General features: G+C 41.6%; 2 pseudogenes; both read right to left on the bottom strand.

Annotated features, from left to right (window-relative positions):
• Positions 1-6,241: 6,241 nt before the first annotated feature.
• LOC105914371 lies at positions 6,242-7,101 on the bottom strand (annotated as a pseudogene).
• Positions 7,102-14,521: 7,420 nt separating this feature from the next.
• LOC101777199 lies at positions 14,522-16,621 on the bottom strand (annotated as a pseudogene).
• Positions 16,622-21,371: the final 4,750 nt, after the last annotated feature.

Here is a 21,371-nt window from a genome sequence, read left to right as displayed (position 1 = left end):
TAACTATTTTCTGCGAAGAAATTAAACATGTTATTTGAGTTCATATATTTTGTTCGATATGTATGATTGTTTTGTTCTATGGGTTTGTATAATTTATTCCATGTGTATATATCTCACAAAATATGCAACCTTAATTAAAAAATGTGAATTAAAAAAGTTCGTCCAAATATAGTCAAGTGGTATCTTGTTGTAAAGCTTTCATTATCAGAAATCCAATGGTGCAATCGGAATTTAATTTTGATGCTCGGTGTAAGATTTATATTTTTTAAGTTCCAAACAATTTGCATGTGGGATGACATTATCAGTTTTGACAGGAAAAATAAACCATACCATGGTTGTCCTCCTCACATTACCGGTGCATGCAACGATGTGGAAAGAAAATACATCGCTGCATGAAGCAGCAGACACCATGCACGCATCAAACAAGATCGAAAATTTGATAGTGTAGGACAAAACAGTAGAATATGAATATCAAATTGGAAGATTTTTCATATACATACATCTGGAACAAATTATATGAACTCAAAAAATAGAAAATATACTTATCAAATAACTTATATGATTTTTTTAAGAAAATATTTTTTAAAATGAAATATTAAATTTGATAACAGGGAACAAATACTTGAATAACCAAAATAAATAATTGTTTAACATGAAAAAAATAACAAGGTGAACAAATGATTATAAACATCCAATGAAATACTAAACAACACGACGATTGCATGATGCTAATAAAATAGACGTATAGTAAATAAAAGATTGAAAATTTAATTATTTAAGATAAAACATTAGAATATGAACGTAAAGATTCTTTTAAAATACATACAGCTGGAACAAATTATACGAAGTTAAATATTATACTAATCAAACAAGTTATACGAACTTACAGAATAAAATAGTACTACACATTGAACATATTATATGAATTTATAGAATAAAAGATTTATATACCTTGAACAAATTGCAGAAACTTATAGAACAAGTATTTATACACCTAGAACAAATTATATGAACCCACCGAATAAAAATTTGTACACGTGGAACAAATACATTATAGACATATTATGGACATATAACGGTATTTTAATCCACGATTCTACATGGTTAACTAGTTTAATGGACAAATACATTATGTGAGGGAGTATATATCTAAATAAATTATATAAATTTAAGGGCAAATACATACATCTTAAACCGCCACATTGTGAATATAAAATAAATATTAATAAATTAAGAAGTAAATCGATAAAATAAATATTACAATTGATTAAAATAGAAATTAATAGGAAAAATGAATACAAGAAGAACTAATATTAAAAAAGAATGGAAAAATTGAAAAGATAAGTGTGACACCCAGTGTTAATGACAACTTAAGTATGACATTAAGAGGCTAACGGTGAAGTTTGGATTAAAGGAAGGTAATTTGAGCCAAAGTCAAATTTAAGCCGAATTCGACCAAATTTGCAATTTGGAGTTTCAAATATGGATAAATTTGGCAAAAATATGAAATTGATATTTGAGAGTATTTAGAACTCAAGAGAGTGAAGTTGTGGTCTAATTCAAGTCATAAACCTCTCAGAAATACAATTGAAAATGAAATTGATGAAGTCACTGTGCATCGTCCGAAAACGCGCGAATCTGAAAATGATATTGAGTACATGACTTTGGAGCCAATTTTTGGAGAATTTTTCTTGTAAGTGAGCAGATGTTTTTGGACATTAGTGAAATATGGACTATGGAGAAGGTAAATGAAATGTTGTCGTCCAGAGAAAGTGGAAGGTTTGAATTTAAAATGAAGCCAAAAATCAGCAAATGAGCAGATTTCACGCTTCTCGCTGAAATAATCCTAAGTCTGAAAAAAAGCATTGATTAGCAATGTTTGGGGCCAATTTCAGAAAAATCCCGTGTGTAAGAGATGGGTTCTTATGTGCAAAATGGAACCTTTGTTGTATGTTGAACTAAGATCAGTGGAAGTTGGGCAAGGTAAAGTGAGTTTGGGCAGTTAGAATTGAACCCAAAGTGGAGCAAATGGCTCTGCCGAGAGGTCTGACGAAACTGAATCGTTCGATTCAGTGACAGTCTCATGTTGTTAGAAATTTTGAAGCTCGAATTCACAGTCTTAGAGCGATCCTTTCAATGTGAAGCAAAAATAACAAATGGAGTGCTTGGGATACTCTACAAGTTTGCTTAAAAGAATTTTATGAGTTGAGATGGAAAATTTTGAGCAATTGAGGCCTGAATATGTCGATTTGGAGGAGGTAAAGGAGAGCAGAAAGAGCAGAGATGGCAGGAGCCGTGCCGCCGCCATCACCTCTGCCCGCCGGCCAGCACGACAACCCCATCCGCGCCACGCACACCTGCAGCTCGTCAATGTGTCCTCCATGCACGCAGTGAATGCATGAATATATACCGCTCCCGCCCTCATCCATTTACCTGCCGCCATTTTCACCAGAGCAAGCAGAGCACGACAGTAGTGCCGCCAACCAGGCCTTGCGCTGGCCGGCCGAGGCCTTGGCTGCCGCCGCCCGTAGGGGGCTCGGCTCGGGCCGCCGCCGGAGGGCCTAGCGCCGCCCGCGGATGCGCCCCGGCTTGGGGGTTGCTCCCCCCGCCGACCATGCCGACAGGGAGGCACCGCCGGCGAGACCCCGCCCCTGCTGCCGCGCCCTGCCTTGGGGCGCCGGGAGGAAGAAGCCCCTGGCGCTGGGGGCCCACGCGCTAGGGAGAGTAGGGGAAAAGGGGGGAGGTGACGGGTACAAAAGAAAGGGACAGAGGGGCCGGTCCAAGGGGCCCCACGAGTCTGTGAGAGTGGGTAAGGGGGGGACCGGTAGAAAAAGAAGTTTTCCAGGGGGTTTTGGATAAGGTTTGGATTTTTGATTTTAAAATAGATTTAATTACATGTTACACCTTTTAATTCACCAAAATTCATAGGAGCATCCAAAAATAGTGAAATAAATTTAATAGGTTTGTTTTTATCTCCTTTACACAGTAAAATTGTTAAAACTTATTTGTTTATAGAAATATTTTGGGTATTTATTTAGTGCCTTTTATTAAAGGTATTAAATAAATACTTAATAATTCCAAAATACATAAAATATGAACTAATGCTTTTCTAATTACAAAATTAACCATAATATATAGTAATTAGGAGTTTAAGGTTAGAAAATAATTATGATGCTTTTCAAAAATAAAATAAAAGGCTTACTTTTTAAATAAAAAGATAAAGATTAAGTATTTTTTTAATGATTTCCTTAAAATATTTAAATAAATGCTTAAGCTTTATAAATAAAATTCTGAATAATGTTTTGATGTAATTCCAAACAAATGTTAATCCATAGTTTTACATTTTCTTTTACATTAGAAATTAATTCAAATGCTTTTCAAAAATAAAAGGAAAAGTCTAAAATGGGTTTAAATAAGGGAGTTTAAATCGCGAGTTAGACGTTTGGGTAGAGTTTTGTTGGCTTGCAACTTTATCATGAAAGAAGTTGTAGAGTCCTGTACTTAAAAAGTTGCATCTCTGACTCATGCATACGCCTTATCATAGATACTGAAGCTCCAAGAGCGGAATTTCTGGAAATTTCTGAAGAACCTCCGGAGTTTGAGGAAATTATTGAGTTGATCCCTTGTGAAGCCAGACCGTCGGACAGCGCTAACATTTTTACAGATCAAGGCAAGCCCCGGTGCATTTAAGCCTATCTACTTTTGGAGTTATCATTTCATGTGTCCAACTATTGGTTATTTCTTTATGAATGCATTAAGTCTAGGAGTTGATTGAAAACTTATTTTTATGCATAATCCAACCTTGTTATTAAGGACATCTTTGCCACTTGTTTAATAATTAGTAAGTATCCCATGCTTAGCAAAGCATAGTCACGCTACCTCTATCATTTCTGAGAACCTATGGTACTCAGCAACCTAAGGTAACATTGTCATACACAAGTATATCAAGGGAATGACCTGTTTTGGAAGATAGTGGACGGAAGCTTGGATGGAATCAAGAAAGGAGTCTTGAGTTCCGTAGTTCCGTCTACTCGGTTAATTTGAAGGACCGATCGTTGTTTTAACCAGTGATCAAGTAAAATTACCTGGTTGCTTACTGCCATATGGGAACCAGCAAGCCCGGTAGGTTAGTTGGCTCTCTGATCGGAAATATTTCGTACCCGTGCTTAGCGTGCAGTGGAAGGGCAGGGGCGTAACCTGAAACTCACATTGGAGATCAGCCAGACGTGGGTCCCATGTGGGGGTGCGTCCCTAGGTTCGAGTAGTCATATTTCCGATCGTTGGGTACAGCTAATCGAAAGGTCGTTATGTGCAACCCGGACAGTTGTATATAGCTGATGGTCGGGTATCTCCTGCAGGATGTAAATCGGTCCGGATCGCCGCAATTCTCGGATATGAATGCACTTGATCATTGCTTGAGCATCGTAGTGTAACAAAGAGAAGGGAACCGTTTGCTTTGAATAAATATGTTGTATGACTTAGTTCCATCTGGTTGCTAAAATATTTTTCAACATCTAGACTGGTCAGGTAACAAACTCAATCTAAAATAAAAGATAAAACTAAGGTTTCACTTATAGTAAGCTCTTTCTGCAAAATGTGAGTCAGCCAATACACCATAAAGCTATCATACAGTGTATCAGAAACATTTATATTGGTTAGACGGGTCAGACTTGCTGAGTACTTCGTACTCAGGGGATCCTTTATTGTTGTTTTCAGAAACCCAGCAGGGACCCACCGAGGAGGAAGCTCCGAAGAACTAGGGTATCTTATGAGTCTCATGATACCCTAGAACAAACTTAGATGTTTAATTACTTACCTCGGATTGTTTTATATTTTAAACTTGTAGCAATGGTTTAACTTGCACTGTTAAGTTTCTTCAATCTACGGTTTGTAATAAATCGTACCTCTGTTATGTATGTAAAAATGTAATGTTTGTTGATGCTATCCCATCGTGGAAGCGATCCTGATGTATGGACCGTGGAGGTTTTCAAGGAGTTCTGTGAACAGAATCCTTGACGGACTACGAGAGTTACACTGTTTTACTGTTTTAAGTGCGTTTTGGATAATTGTTGTTCTGACAGTAATTAGACGCACTTAAGTCAGTTTAAGTTGGGTGGTTCTATCACAGTAAGGCACCGTACCGAGAAAAAGCGGAAGAAAAGAAACGGAAACAAGTAGAATAGAAAATCGGAAGAAAGAAGAAAGGAAAAAATAGAGGGAAAAAGAAAAAATGAGAAAGAGATTATAAACAGAAAAAAATCAAAAAACAAGAAAAAGAAACCACCTCGGTGGTTCACGTGCGTACGGTGCGGTGGGCAAGAAGCGGATGGAGGTACTCGTTGGGCTGATTTTGAGCCACAGGCCATTTATTTCTGTTGGGCCGGACCGGGAGGAGGAACTAGGGGGAGGCAAAATGCTACATGCGGTTATTTTGTCGTGTACGCGACATATAGCCGCGGGTTATTCTGCCTCGGAAGGAGCTGAGCCTCGATATAGTTTTCCATTTATCTTTAGGCCCACTCGTTTGCATCCAGATTTGTGCTATCCAGGTTTGTGCTATACAAAGAGATACAGTAGGTAGGAAGTATCCTAATTCGTAAGAAAAATCAACTAAAAAAGATGTGGCCTAGATATCGCATTACAATCTTATATCTAGGAATGGTAATAGATCATGACCCTTACAACTCCTTCACGATCTAACACAGACTCAAATAATATTTCAGCTCGGTGTTTATGGAGCCTAATTAGACTAAATTATTAGGCCCCACCCTTTACCACCCTTACTTATATCAAGTCAACGATATCATGGCACGAATACACAAGATATCCAAGTTGTCGCATGCCAGGATTGAGTGAAACCACTGGGAGCTACGCACACAATGCAAATGGGAACGTAAAACACCTAAATCTTTATGAGATGAAAGGATTGAAAAGTCCTGTTTGAATGGGCTAAGAGTGAGGATCTAAAAATTAGCCTTAAATGTGATAGTGAACTAAATATAAACTAATTTAAATTAATGGGTTCTAACTACCAATTAGTTATTATCTGTGCAAATTAACCTATAATTAACTTATGTTTAATCATTCTATTTGGCATCAGGAGGTTCATGCAGAAGTTAATCTTTTTACTTCGCAAGGAAGTTCTTAAAGCTAGGAAATTAGACCTGGAATTCAAACAGCACCTAACGCGATGTCGACGCACGCTACCGTCGCACAGCATTCCGCGTGATGATGCAGTGTATCTAGAAATTAGCATGTCTTTGCGATCAAAATCATGTGCTGGTTTTTTTTTTCGCCGCGTGTACATAGTCCGCACAGGTTGACTACTGTAGCAGCAGAACTTAAGTCCGCAAGTGGGACCTAGCTACCGTCAGGGCAGAGGCACCAGAATGCCGCCGCCCCATTGTCGTACCGGCACTGCCCGCCGCTGGCGTTGCAGGCGCCGGAGTCGCCGACGCCAGCCGCCTTCCACTCCAGGCCAGGGGCGAACCCGTCCTTCATGAGCCGGCTGTAGTTGGCCGCCGTCATGGTCGCCGCCTCCCGCCCCAGCACCGGGATGTACGAGTACGAGCACCGGCCCATAGCAATCACTGGCGGCTCGTCCCAGGAGGTCCCGCCGAGGTATGCGTAGATGGGAGCACTGCAGTTCGAAGAGGCGTTGACATACTCGGGCCCGTCGGCTCCGTGCGGTTGCACTTGTAGAGGAAGCACAGGGCACGGTTGTGGAGGCTAATCGTGAACGGGCTCAAAGGGATGCTGACCGACATGTTGAAGTCGGTGAGGCACACGCCGTTGTCGCCGGCGGCGATCCTGCTGTGGGAGGCGATGAAGGAGTTGTTGGTGTAGCTGATGGCATGGACGTGGATGAAGGAGCTCTTCAATGAGGCCACGCGGCCGCCGTCGCTGCACCAGACCTCGAAGGACGGGTGGCTGCAGGGCGATGAGGTCTGGTTGATACTGCCGAGCCAGAACGGGTACCTGAGAGCGAGAGTCACGTATGTCGCCGGCTCGCAGGCGGCGCTGGCACGGTGATGGAACTGGAGGAGCAAGAAGGCAGCAAAGAGCGGGACAAGCAGTAAGGTTGGGCGCATGTTAACTGAGGTGGTAGTTGGCCGGGAGTGGCAGCAGCCAGCCGCGCTGGGATTTATAGTACTCCGTAGCTGTCTAGTCGATGATTTGATGAACCATACTGACTATCGGAGTGGGAAAACAGTAGGCCAATTAGCCTTAAGTCCTTAACTGTCTCCCCTGTTTGTATGGAGAAGAAATGATTGGCGACAAGGCGTGAAGCCGTGAACACTGCAGAGCGCTACAGATTATGGAAGAGTGGAAATGGAGGAGACCAGGCCACAATAATGTTCGGCTCGCGGAGTGTTGAACGGTGAGAAGAATCGTCTGCTCGCGGACAAGTTGATACTAACACGAGTTTGACGTATTGGTAGTGATGAAAACGGATGGGAACGGATGGTAAAACCTCCATATCTTATCCTATATTTTTTCACCGGGAACAGAAGCAGGACGGGAAGCGGGATAAACGAATGTACGAAAACGAACAAATATGAACAGAAATACAACGAAAATGGACCGGAACTGTGACCCTACACCAGGATGACACGTTTCAAACTACACTAGCACTCTAGCAGTCCTCAGTCCTGCACCAGCATTGCACATTTGCACCAGGTGACCAAAAGGTCAGGCGACCACGACCAGGCGCCAGCCACAGGCAGGCAGCCAGCAACTGAGCTACAGCAAGTCAGCAAGACAGCAAGCTAATAGTGTAGTTCTAGTTCACAAATCAAGACCACAAGGCAGTAGTTCTAGTTTATTACAACACAAATAGGAACATGACCATAAGTTCACAACACATTTGAAGAACCAGTTCACAAATAAACATAGTAACAGAATAAGAGTCTTGAGATCGACGGTCGACAAATGAACCTCGTAACAGAACCAGTTCACATATTCTTCCAAACTGCCACAGCTCACTCTCTTCATTCATCTCGTCTGGATCACTTTCCATTCCTTCTTCCTAAAAGAATCATGACATGTCTCAGGTTAAATATTTCAAATATAACACTATTGACTATTGTAATGATCCGTACAACATGTCTTAGAGGTGAGACAGATGAGACATACCTCATCATTCAGGGGGTTCTCAGGTGAGACAGGAATGGTCTCTGGAGGTTGCAGGTCAGCCACAATAGAAGGAATATATTTGGCATCTGAAAAAATAAACACATCACAGATATGAATAGCTTAGTGTATTACAATATGAGTAAATAATAGCAATTCTTGCACAATTGTAACTAAAAAGGGACTATGATTAGTACCTTTTCTTGCTGCATGTATCCAATTTTGGGTGCATATCAAAGCTTGTACCATCTTAGGATCAAGACGATTACGATAAGGATCAACAACTCGACCAGCAGCACTGAATGCAGACTCCGATGCAACTATTGACACTTGTATGGCCATCATATCACGAGCAATTTGTTAGAGAATAGGGTACTTATTCGTCTCATTCTTCCGGTATGATAAAATATCAAATGGATTTTGCTTCTGAAGTGACGCCACCATGTACATCTCCAACTAATTTGACTCATTTCCATCATCCCCATTCTCATTATATAAGAAGTTGTCAAGGTTAGCATCTACATTTTCTTCAAGTGGATCTGCTAGGCTACTAGGATCAATCTCATTCACAGCACTCTTTGCCTTAAAAGATGCAGATTTAGAGCTAGTATAAAACTGAAACAAGTTCCTTACAACACTAAGAAACTCTTCAAGTTGAACCTGATAGTAGTCACCATAGAACTTTCTCATGTAGTACTCTACAAGTTTATGCTTATACCTAGGGTCAAGAAAGCAAGCCACTGCAAGACTAGTACTAGAATTGGTCCAATACTTTTCAAACTTTTCTCTCATAGAAATTACCATTTTTCTAATAGTCAAATCATCACTAACACACCATTTGTCAGCATATCTTTTATCTCAAAGTGAAGAGTATCTTGGCCTCTTAAGTGGATTTTGATGAATTAATGACACAAGCTTAAGTGTCTAAAGTTTCAAGTGCATAAGCAGGTTTAAAAGGAGTGTTGGACATGGAGCACTTGTGATTGACCCTCAAAAGGAAATGAATAGATAAATGGTATATTTTGAAGGCTAAATTTATTTTTGGTTTGAATTTGAGTATAGGAATGCCGCACTATTAAGAGGGATGCGTAATCTCTGGTCTTTATGTTGAAAAAGGTGCTCAAGATGACCTAACAAACCTATAAGAGATATCTTTGCACCTGCACATCACATGGGGATACTCAGATTGGTACTAACTTGAGAGTTCCGGATTTCTCCGGAGAATCTTCCGAAATAATCCAGAGTTTGCAGAGTTTTCGAAGGAATTTCGGAAGTCCAGAGTTTTCTGGAAAGTTTTCCGGAAGAATTCAGAGGTCCCAGAGTTTTTGGAAAAAGTTTCGAAAAATTCCAGAACTTAACTCCCAATGGCTAGTTTCGGGGCCAAGGGGTATAAAATCCTCCCACAGTTACTCTCTTGACCTAACTTTGTGCTGAGCTTGTGAATAGCATTCAAGTCCCCCTCTTTACTCCCCTTTGACATTCTTGGTGAGATTTGGTAGGGATTTAAGGAGGGATTCAAGGGAAGGGCAAGAGAGAGTGCTAGTGAGCTGATTTCCCATCTCTTGAGCATATTGTTCTTCATCAAGCTGGTGGTTTCGCGTTTGTTACTCTTGGAGCTTCAAGCTCCTAGCCAGTTAGGCATTGCCCATGGAGCATCCAAAGAGTGTGGCTGCCCACGGGAAGTTTGTATTACCCCGATGATTGAGTAAGTGACTCTAGCTTGAGCTTTGTGGTAGCTAGAGGGAGGAAAGTGGCTTAGCAGTGAAAAGCCCACCCTTCGTGAGTCCTCAATGGAGACGTAGACTTCAAGGTGTAAAGCTGAACTCTGAGAAATAAGTCCTTGTGTCTCTTGTGCTTATTGTTCTTAAATTTATTCATATTCAAGCATAGAATATATTTCTAGTGTTTATGCTCGATCTACATTTCTAAAAAGTTTTCAGTTGTTCTATCTTGTGCTAAAGGTCTAGAATAACCTGTTGCTTAACCTATATTCGGTGATTTACATTTCAGAAAGTATTTCATAAGGTTGTAGTTCAAATCCTCTGATTTCCAGAGAATCCGAAGATTTCTTCGGAAATTTCGTAAGTTGTGGAATTTCTAGAACAATCTCCGGAAACTTCGGAAGTCGCTGATAAAATTATTCGAAATTGTAAAAATTTTCAGGTTCGACTATTCACCCCCTCTAGTTGACATCCTAGATTCTTTCATAAAGAAACCTTTGTAGAACAAATTCACAGTGGGATATGAACTACCAGAACTCATTAAGATCATAAAACTTTTTCAAACTTTTTCAAGCACTTAAAAACTTTAATAGCCATGCCCCACTCACCATCAATAGGAGAAATAGGCTTGTACTTACGACGAATTGATGTTTTCAACCTCATGAAAGCAAGCTTGTAGTGCAAGGCATCCCTTAACATTATATAGGTGGAGTTCCACCTAGTTGAATACATCCAGCCCACACTCACTAGCACTCTTCATGAGTGCCTCCCATTGCAAGGGAGATCCCTTCACACTTTGTACAAGTGCTTTGATCTTTTCAAGTGTATGAGAAATAACTTTGAGGTCATCTCGTGCGAGTGGGATGGGATGAAGGGGATTAGGGTTAGGGGAGCATTTTATATGGCTCCGGCTCCTCGCTCAGTCTGTTGGGCTGAACAGCTAAGGCCTGAGGGGTTGGGGTTTGGGGGAGTGGGCCTATCCCAGTAAATTAGAAATGGGATGAATACGGGATCATCCTAGATTAAAATAGGATCCCTCAAATATGGGTGGGATACCCCTCAACCATATCCCATCCTGCTCCCGGGTACCTATATCATGTTATCTGTTCCGTTACAGCATCTTACCGTCCCGTTTTGTATAGCTCCAAATATGGAACAAATATAGAAAAATGAGCGGGCGGTGACTGAATTTTTTTGTCCGTCAGTTTTCATCGCTACCGATGGGGTCGTCGGCGAGGTCGGTGTGGAACGCCACGAGGGAGTTGTTGCCGTAGTGGATGTCGAGCACGCGGAGGTAGGAGTCGCTCAAGAGCGGCGGCGCGGCGTCCGGTCGCACGCGATGCCGAAGGACGGGTAGCCGCAGTAGGATGGCTGCCGGCCACGCAGACAGAACGAGTACCTGATGGACAGGTTCCCGCACGACGCCGGTGCGCAGTCAGCGTCCAGCGCGGCGGCGAGCAGAGGCAGGACAAGCAGTGCTAGCACGGCGGCGGCGTGCATTATGATATCGGAGGAGCAAATGCCGAAAGGAGTATGGACGCTTGCGGGTTCTTATCGCATTCTGTGGAGCTTGTGAGAATGGATTATCGTTTTTTTCCCTTTTTATTTGTGATCAGGTTGCGAGTTGAGAATATTAAAAAAATTGGATGTGTGCGGGCTGGAGATTTTCTTTTAAAAAAGACAGCAGATGGAGAGGAGCCGATTTGTCTGACAAATAGGTTCTTGACAACGAACGATACGTATTGCAGAGTGTGGTCGACTGGAAATGTCTTGGCAGTTAGCACCATTCTAGTACTACTAGTAGCGTTTTCTCAGTTGACTCGTAATAATTAATTTGTAACAGAGTTTGCTCGGCAATAGCAACAACGTAGCGCACGGGCCGAATGTGCAGTTTTGCCCTGGTGAAAGGTACCTGGGCCTTAGGCTCGCACGAGTCACGCATCTGGATGGGCTTGGCCCCGGCTCCCGACAACCGACCGAGCGCGAGTTGCTGTTGCCGTCTCGCCGTCGCAAGGCGCGGCGGTCGGCGGCGAACAACATCCCCATCCATTATTCTCGGCCGCTACCTACCGCGGGATTGTGGCTGGAGGCTCCACCTTGCACTGGATTAGTGCCGCTGATCAGGGCGGCAGATGGAGATGGGGGCTACAGCACTAATGCAGTCTCGCGCCGCGGATGGCACAAAGTCATGAACCCTTGGGTCGCCGGCTGGCCGGCTCCTGGCTTCGGTCACTCCGGCCAAGAACCAGACTATCCGTGGCATCCATATTGGAACCAAGTAAGCACGCTGCCTTCCTTTCATGCAATATTTAACTGAGCAGCCGTTATGATGAGGGTGCAATTACCTCTCCTCCCTTTGATTGTGCCGTCGATTGTTATCAATTGTGCTCTGATTTTACTATTATCAGTTTGTCATTCCTGGTTGAATTTGATTAGGTCCTTAGTGTTGGAATTCTTTGGGTGGTCAAAAGGCAAGGGAAAAAGAGACGGGAAGAACGGGATAGACACGTGGCCACCACCGTGCCTTGATCGGAGGTGCAACCGAAACTTGGTACCCTAAATCCTGGGTCCCAGATTGCCCGCGCCACAATAAAATGGGGATGCCCGCCTCGTTTTAGGGTTATGCCAAAGCTTTCTAAACCCTCCACGCACACCCTACATGCCTATTCGACCTAGGCGACGCTGGAGCGACCTGAAGATCGCCGCCGCTGCGACCTCCTCGCCGTCCCGTACCAGGACAGACTAGGTGAAGCCCGGAAGGACGTCGTGATCATCCACGGCCTACTCTAACACCGACAACTCCTTCACCAGCCTTTGTACCGACTGAGATGGCCGGATCATCACACGCCATCGCCGCCGGTTGTAACCCCAACTCGTTCTCAGTGATTTCTTACTCGTTCTCGGATGTGTTCATGTTTTAGGTGTTAAGATCATGTTTAAGTTATATGATTAAGTCATGGTTAATTAATGTAGATTCCTACATTTAGTTTGATGAAAACACTTTTTCTGATTCTTCAGTTGAAATATAGTATATACTCGTTTGAATTTGGGTGGATTTTTGGGGATTCAGTTGGGCTTAAGTGGTGTTTCTGGATAATAACAAGGGTTTTTAACCTAATTGTTCAGGCCAACAGCAATCCATATGTCTGAGTGAAGATACTGGATGACCTTAAGAGCACTAGAAATTAAGACAACAGTGCCTAGTTCAGTGACCTCAGCCTGCATTCCCTGCCCATCATTTTTCTACGAGCTTCAGATACATAGCAAGAATCTGAATAAAACAAATGACAGGGCATCCTGTTCTTTATAAAATTTGGTTCAGCTGGTGTTCTCAGCGCATGACATTTTAGGAAAAATACTTTGTTAATTTATGGACAGGGAATAAGTGTAAACTAAAAGGTCTAATAAGAATGAACTTTAAATCATTTAACGCATTGTAATGCACTATTTCAACCATCAATTACATATGTATATGCTTATATGGTATTTTTGGAGGCACAAAATATGAAACCTCCCATTTGAATTGGCCTAAGAGAAGTCAAAGTCTTTGTATACCTCATGGCATTTCAGAATTTCTTTAGTTGAACAAGTAGAAATTTAGAATCAAGGTATGCATGGCTATGGCTGTCGGTTCTCTCAGTTATTTTCTTGAGTTCTAAGTTTATTCACGAGTGAACTTACCCTGCTGCCATCAAGAGGAAGCTGTCACTGATGAGTTCCTCACAGTTGCTCGCAATCGTCCTGCCAGACCTCACAAGCACCGGCCCGACCTTTCTAGTTTGAGTGATCAGAACACGGCAAAGGCGGCCTACTGGTCACGGTTCAGGATCTTTCCGACCTTTCAAGTTTCGATTCAACCATGTCGAGTTGTCAGCTGTGGAATTTGGAGCTCAAATTTGCGAAGGAAGTCTTGAACAACATACAATCCTTGGTCAAAACTTGGCAAACTGATCGTACACACTAAGCAAGCATGGCTGCAGCAGCTGAATGGTATGAAGAAATCATAGCGCGTCGCCGCGAAGATGCAATGGGGACATAAAGCAGGAACTGTCGTCCTACACGTTTAGTGGAACGTCTGGAAGGAACGAAATTGGCAGATTTTCAATGCGCTGAGTCTTGATCGGCAGCTTGTGGTCTAGCACACAAATGAAGACTGTGAGATACTGAGATGCACAAGCTAGCGACCCAGGAGATCGGAGTATGTTTTCCTTTCTGCTGCTTCAGTAGCTATACGTACTGTGTTGCAGTATATCGTCGATTTCTGGAGCTTTTGAATCGGCTACTATAGTAGCAGGTGTGCTCTGTTTCTTTTTCTGCCCTTAAACTTAAGACAAGCTGTGCTCCAAGCATTTCTGCTTTTCTATGTATATTTTCTTAACACTTCCTGTTTTTTTCGAGGAATTCTACGGTAGGCAATCGCCGACCTCAACATTGTCATTAAGAGGGGATGAGGCACATCGTTCCAAGTTTTTTTTTCCCTGAACATTTCATTTCACGTTCAAGAAAACAACATTTGAATGTACATCTCACAATTTAACCATAAAAGGGGGGAAATACAAAAAATTTAGCATTGCGACCCTGAAAAGTTATCCACCAGGAAATTAAAAACGTGAAGAGAACTAAATCATTTTGATTGATGTCATGTTTATGCCATGACAACTATATCATCACGAAGACATCGAAACCATGACTGTTGTAATGGATGAAGCATTTGTCGACTGAAATGGGGAGTAGAGGAATGGCTTGGATGGCATCTCCAATTCGCTGGCGCTCCTCTCCAACATCTCTATAACTCTGCTCATGGAGGGGCGGTTCTCAGGTGCCATTTGTATGCATCTCAAGCCAACCGAGGTCAATTTTCTTGCAATCTCCTCAGTTCCATGTGCAACTCGGCAACTTTGGATATCCTTTACTAGATGATTATAAAGCCAATGTGGGAAGAATGTTTCGCTGGAGTTGTCTGCAAGTTCCTTCAGATTGGTTTTCCCTCTAACCATTTCTAGGAGCATCATTCCATAACTATAAACGTCTGACTTTGTCGAGACGGCCCCAAAAGCCCTAGAGAACACTTCTGGTGCAATGAAACCAATAGTCCCTCTTGCTTCTGCTGTCGAAAGGATGCTTCCATTGAGGTGGCATAGCTTTGCCAAACCGAAGTCTGCAATTTTCGGACAGAACTCGTTATCTAGAAGTATATTGTGAGGTTTGGTATCAAAATGGATTATGCGAGTGTTGCACCCTTGGTGTAAGTACTCCAATCCTCGTGGGATACCAATAGAAATTTTGAGCAACATTTCCCATTCAATAGTTAGCTCTGAATAAATATACTTCTCCAAAGAACCATTGGGCATGTACTCGTAGACAAGCGCCTGCTTCGATCCTTCTAAACAAAAGCCTTACAAAATCCTCTCCATTGCCTTTGGAAACTTTCAAGAGCTTCACAGCAACCATCCGGCCATCTTGAAGGCTTCCCTTGAAAACTATTCCATAACCTCCTTCTCCTAGCTTTTCCTTGAAAGATTTGGTTATTTTCTTGAGCTCAGAGTATATGTACCTTTGTGGAGCAAGAGATCCACACCTTCTTAGTGCTTCTTCTTCATTTGATCTGACGGTGGAGTGCGATCGCCAGACACCTGATCTGAACTTTTGTTTCTGACGGTACATCAGCCAAGCCAGACAGATGAAAGCGAGGCTAGCCACGATAGACAGCGACACTGAAAATATATTTTGTTCATCAAAATTTGAGTAACTGATCATGGAAGCAAATTGATTATATCCATTTGCTTAGACTATATAGTAAATATATTTATGGAGCAGGATGCTTAGTTGCTTACCAATCAAAGTTAACTTGCGCTTACGCTTACTATCTGCATGAAAAATTTAAAGAAAGTCATGTTAAATAAAATATTTTTTGAAGGAAAGTTAAATAAAATAAGATTATGAAGCAGCTATGAAATATGAATACCTACAATTGCAAGATCACTACTGTTTAATTCTTAGCTTACCACATGTCGATGTCCGCAAGCTGCCGTCCGTGCAAAGCCACGCGAACGCCGCCGTGTTGGCGTCGTACCGGCACCGGTCGCCGCTGGCTCTGCAGGCGTTGCAGTCACCGACGGGTTTCCACTCCAGCCGGAACCCAGCCCTTATGAGCCGTCTGTAACTGGCAGCCGTCGCGCCTTCAGCCTCCTACCCGAGCACCGGGAACACGGCGAGCTCGCAGCGCCCGTCGTTCGCCGGTGGCGCGCCCGTGCCATAACCTCCCCCAAGGTACGCGAACTTGGGGGTCGTGGTGGTGGCGTTGAAGTTAGTGACGGGGACCGTGCCTGGCGGCGGCAGCGTCCCGCCGCACTTGGACATGACGTAGAGCTCCCTGTTGCTGGGGCTGATCGTAAACCTGTCCGTGATCTCGAAGGCAGAGGACACGTTGAAGATGACGGTGCAGGCGGCGTCGTCGGCGACGAGGACGTGAACGGCGACGAGGGAGCGGCTGCCGTAGTTGATGCCGAGGACCCTCATGTAGGACTTGCATGCGCAGGAACGCGCCGGCCGCGGAGTTGTTGCACGTGAGCTGGTATGCCGGCGGGCCGCAGGAGCCAGGAGGGCGTAGTGTCCCGGCCGGCCAGCGAGAACGGGTAGGTGATGGTCAGGTTGCCACATGTCACCGGCGGGCAATCGGAGTCTGTGGCGGTGGCGTTGATGGCGCCGGTGCTCAGCTGCAGCAAGGAGGCCAAGATGATTGCCAACAGAAGCAACGCGGGATGCATTGATGTACCTTGGATTTTTCTGCTTTCCATCAAAAATTTTGACGAGGGGAGGTTTTTAAAGACTGTTGGAAGTTAGGACTTTTCTCATCAGATTGAACTACGGTACTTATATGACAAAAACGTCGTTACCCTATATCAGTCTTCTGTAATTGCATTTTAGATTATCAGTTGCCACAGTTCAGATCCGTCTCAAGCCAGATTAGGATTTATCATTTATACCGGTGACTCAGAGTAATATGGATGACGAATCCTTAAAGCGCTAATAATCTTATGAGCGGCAAATGTATCAAATCTAAAATATAATGCGTCATCTGAATCACTTCTGAATATTGAATTTTGCTTGCCAAACAACCGGTTCAATATCTGTTTTTATCGTGCCATGGCCGATGCAAGCCTATTCTTGGCGCCATTCAGGAGCAACATGCCGTTCATTCCTCTGAGTTTTAAGGTGAGTCTTGTGGTAATAGCCGCCGTCTCAATAGATTTTTCGCCAGGCAGAACAGGCGTGCGTATGGAAAACGATAATTGCATGCCGAGCCTCTCGTGACGCTGGCGTTTCCACGAAAGAGTTTTGGAGCTTAACGAAAGACTATTTTTATAGTGAACAAACAGAGAACTGCAGCATTTTGCCGGTATTGACTCTAGAGCCTTTAGTACGGTCAGAGGAGAGGACTAACGTCTAACGCTGCATGCACCATACAATCTGTCGTCCAGGTGTCCAATTTCTGGAAACAAACACGTTGGCAGCTCATCAAGTTGTGTTATTTATCAGAACGTGCAGATTGCAGACTAGCCAGATGTACGAGGAATTTCTCTGGCAAATAGAGTTGAGTTTTTGGATTGGGAGCTGCGGTGGCACCGGAGTTGCAGAAGAAAGGGCGAACCGCAAGATCATCTTCAGCAGTTCTCCAATAAATATTTATTATTTTTAGAAGAGTTGCTTTTTCAGTTCCCCAATAATATCATCCCAATCCAACTACTGTATTGGGAGAGTCACAACTCCGGAGAGTGGGGTGAGTTATTGGTTTGTTCTAATAATTATTAGGATAAGGGAAAGGTAGAGGGGATCTGCTATAGCATTAGTTTTTTATAAACACTTCCAATACGGTAGTTGGATTGGAGAAAGAGAAACGACTGGAGATGCTTTAAGGAGATAGTCAATGACGGTGGTGGAAGATTGAGGTGGGGCAAGGCAGGATGGCAGTGGCATCACCGATCGAGTGGTGGTGGACAACCAACGGGTGAAATTGCTAGTGAAGGTGGTCAACCAACAACATCAATATAGCACACGGGATGAGAAGGCGGTGGGTGGCAAAATCGTCGATGATATATCCATGGTTGAGCGTGAATGTGGCATCCTTGTATACTTGAGTATGACATGCATTGGGATTAGTTTTATACTAGTCCATCAACCCGTGCTCCCGTATGGGCTAATATTTTTAAAAATTGTTGTATTTAAAAATTATTTAGAAATTAAACTTCTAGCAAATAATCAAAATTGTTTATCTACTACTCTCTCATTTTTTCAATAGTTCAACATAATACTCATTACTTATCTTTGTCCAGTTGTTATTGATTTTTAATTAGTAATTATTCTATACATTTTTTTCATCCACACTTACACTTTTCAAATTTTGTACCGCACATCCATACATGTTTAAATGGTCTACATGGCGACACTAATCATGTGTATATACTTTAACTTAGTATTTCTTTTATTAATAATTATATAAATAGATCATTTAGAATCATACATTAGTTTACTTTTGGATATTTATGTATGATGCATATGAAGATAATTAGATTAAGATTTAGATGTTTATTTTAGGTTAATATAACAATGTACGCGGGTAAACTTACTAACTTAGATACAAATTTGTAATAGCATTTTAAGTTATGCTATATAATAATATGTATGAGTAAATTGGATGAAGATTATGGATTACTTTAGATTATTTTTAATAATGGTCAAGCTTTTTAATTTATATATAGGTTTAGAGTTTATTTTTAAATATTTTTATAATGATAGTGACGGTAACTTTTTAAAAAATATAATAGACCAAGCACTATGATTATTAGAGTTTACATCTACGACGTTTGATATTTTTATTTTTTGAGAATTTCTAGAATTTTTCTTTTTTTCTAGCATGTCTTGTGGGAAATAATGCGGAGTATCCAATAAGAAAAAAGAAGATCACATTGCTACAAAACTATTACCTTAAGCTACCTCTCATTTGTTAAATATTCGAACACAATACTTATATAGATATATACTTATTATCTTCATCTGATTGTGATAGATTTTAGTTAATAATTACTCTAGAATGTTTTCATCCACATTTATGATCTTTAACTTTACACTTTGCATCGCAGGTATGCGCTGAATTTGTTTAATGGACGCTAATTTTGAGATATAATTTTAACAAAAAAATTAATATTCCCATCACTTTCTCTATATCTTTATAATTGGTGATACACATTATGCGTATATACTTTAATTATTATATCATATATTAATAGTGTAAAAATAGATAATTTAGATTCATATATCGATGTATATTTTTAATTAAGGTGATTTGTATTCAAATGTTGGGTTGCCTCATGTTATTTTTAATAATAGCATATATGGGTAATATAGATGCAAATTTAAGGGGCTACTTTAAGTTATTTTTAAGTATCAGTGGTGGGCAATTTAGTTGCAAATTTAGGAGTATTTTAAATATTATTTATAATAGCATAAGTGGGTAAATTTGATGAAGATTAGGGATTTACTTTAGTTTATTTTATATAATGGCAGAGGTGGGTAATTTAGATATATATTTAGGGGTTACCTTAGGCTATTTTTATAATGGCATAGGTGGGTAATTTTTTTAGAAAACATAGTAGATCCAATGGCTATGATGATTTAAGTCTACCGATTGATCGTCAAATGTTTTGATTTTTTTAAGAATATTTAGGATTTTTTCTCTTTTTCTAGAGTCTAGGATTCTAGGTGGCTTCACGTGAAGGCTTCAAAAGGAGCCTCCAATCAGTAATGGTAAGATTGATGTTTGATGTTTTTAATTTTTTGAGAATTTTTAGGATTTGTCTTTTTTAGCGTGTCTCGTAAGAACTAATGTGGAGTCTCCAATGAAAAAAAAATAAGGCCACATTGCTACAAAACTATTGCATTGAGCTACCTCTCATTTATTAAATATTCGAACACAATTCTTACTATATAGATATATACTTATTATCTTCATTCGATTGTGATAGATTTTATTTAGTAATTACTCTATAACATTTCCATCCATATTTATAATCTTTAACTTTTCACTCGATTGTGATAGATTTTATTTAGTTATTACTCTATAACATTTTCATCCATATTTATAATCTTTAACTTTTCACTTTGCATCTTAAGTATGTGCTTGAATTTATTTAATGGACCCTAAGTTTAGCTATAATTTTAACATAGAAATCTATATTCTCATCACTTTCTCTATATCTTTATAAATGGTGATATACATCATGCGTATATATAATTAGAGAAAATTTCTTATTTGACACTGAAACAAATTCTAGTTCCTATTTGACACTAGAAAATTTTGCCTTCCTTATTTGGCACCAAATTTATCTTTTATGCCTTTTGTGACACTTCCATCCACATGGCTGTTTAGCCTCACCTGAAAAGACCATTTGCCCCTCTCATCACAACACTTAGCCTTTTTTGATTCATTCGGAGATAGAAAAATAGAATTTGGATCCTCGTAACTCATGGACCTTCTCACAGTGGACATAAAAGGACACCCTGCACTGCGGGAAGATGGGCACCGTCCTCACCCTTGTAACTTTCGTGAATTCTGAAATTTTCATGTTAATTTTCGTTATTCTGGCCGTGGTTTGCAGTTGCTTTACTTCATGCAGCAGCGGGAGTAGTGAGTGTGAGCAGATCGGCAGAGGAGTCTCATCCCTTGACGCGGCAGACATGAGCACCGCGCGCAGCCTTATTGTCGCTTGTGCTCGCAGCGACTGCCGGCCTCAGGCTGACACGACGCCTGCGAGACCACTGCGCCGCCACCTCAAGCTCACCTTGCCCGGTGCTGCAGCCTACTCGCGCTCCCTCCTCAGGCTCGCCTTGCCACCACTGCGGTTGGTCAGATTGCCTTGCTTGCAGCCGCAGCCGCCCCCGGGCGAGCCGACCGACTGTTGCTGCTTCCCATGCCGGTGCTCCATCGATTCGAGTCATGCTGGACCATCACCGAGCGGGCATCTAGCACTCCACCGGTCGGTGCCATCTGCTGCCGGCCTACCGCTCGTAGATCCAGGTCGGCTTTGGGGATAGGAGCGAGAAGAGAGAGCACCTGAGTTTCTGAGTTATCTGTTCGCAAGGGTATTTTGAACTATAGAGAGAACATACGACACGGCTCCTGGGAATTTTAACGGAAGTTAGCAACGGAGCTAACGGAAGTGTCATAGAAGGCACAAAGGGATAAACTTGATGTCAAATGAGGGAAAGAAAACTTTCTAGTGTCATACAGGAACTGTTATTTGTTTCGGTGTCGTATAAGAAATTCTCTCATAGTAAGAAACATAGACGATAGATTTAGGGTATATTTTGAATTAAGTGATTTGAAATCAATGTAGGGCTACCTCATATTTATTTTATAATAACATATATGGGTAATATAGATATAAATTTAATGGATTATTTTAAGATATTGTTAAAGTATTAGCGCGCAATTTAGTTACAAATATGGGGGTTATTTTA

This window comes from Setaria italica, chromosome V, assembly GCF_000263155.2.
Source record: "Setaria italica strain Yugu1 chromosome V, Setaria_italica_v2.0, whole genome shotgun sequence".
Classification (NCBI taxonomy): domain Eukaryota; kingdom Viridiplantae; phylum Streptophyta; class Magnoliopsida; order Poales; family Poaceae; genus Setaria; species Setaria italica.
Note: the sequence above shows the minus strand (reverse complement) of the source record. Positions and strands in the feature narration are given on the sequence as shown.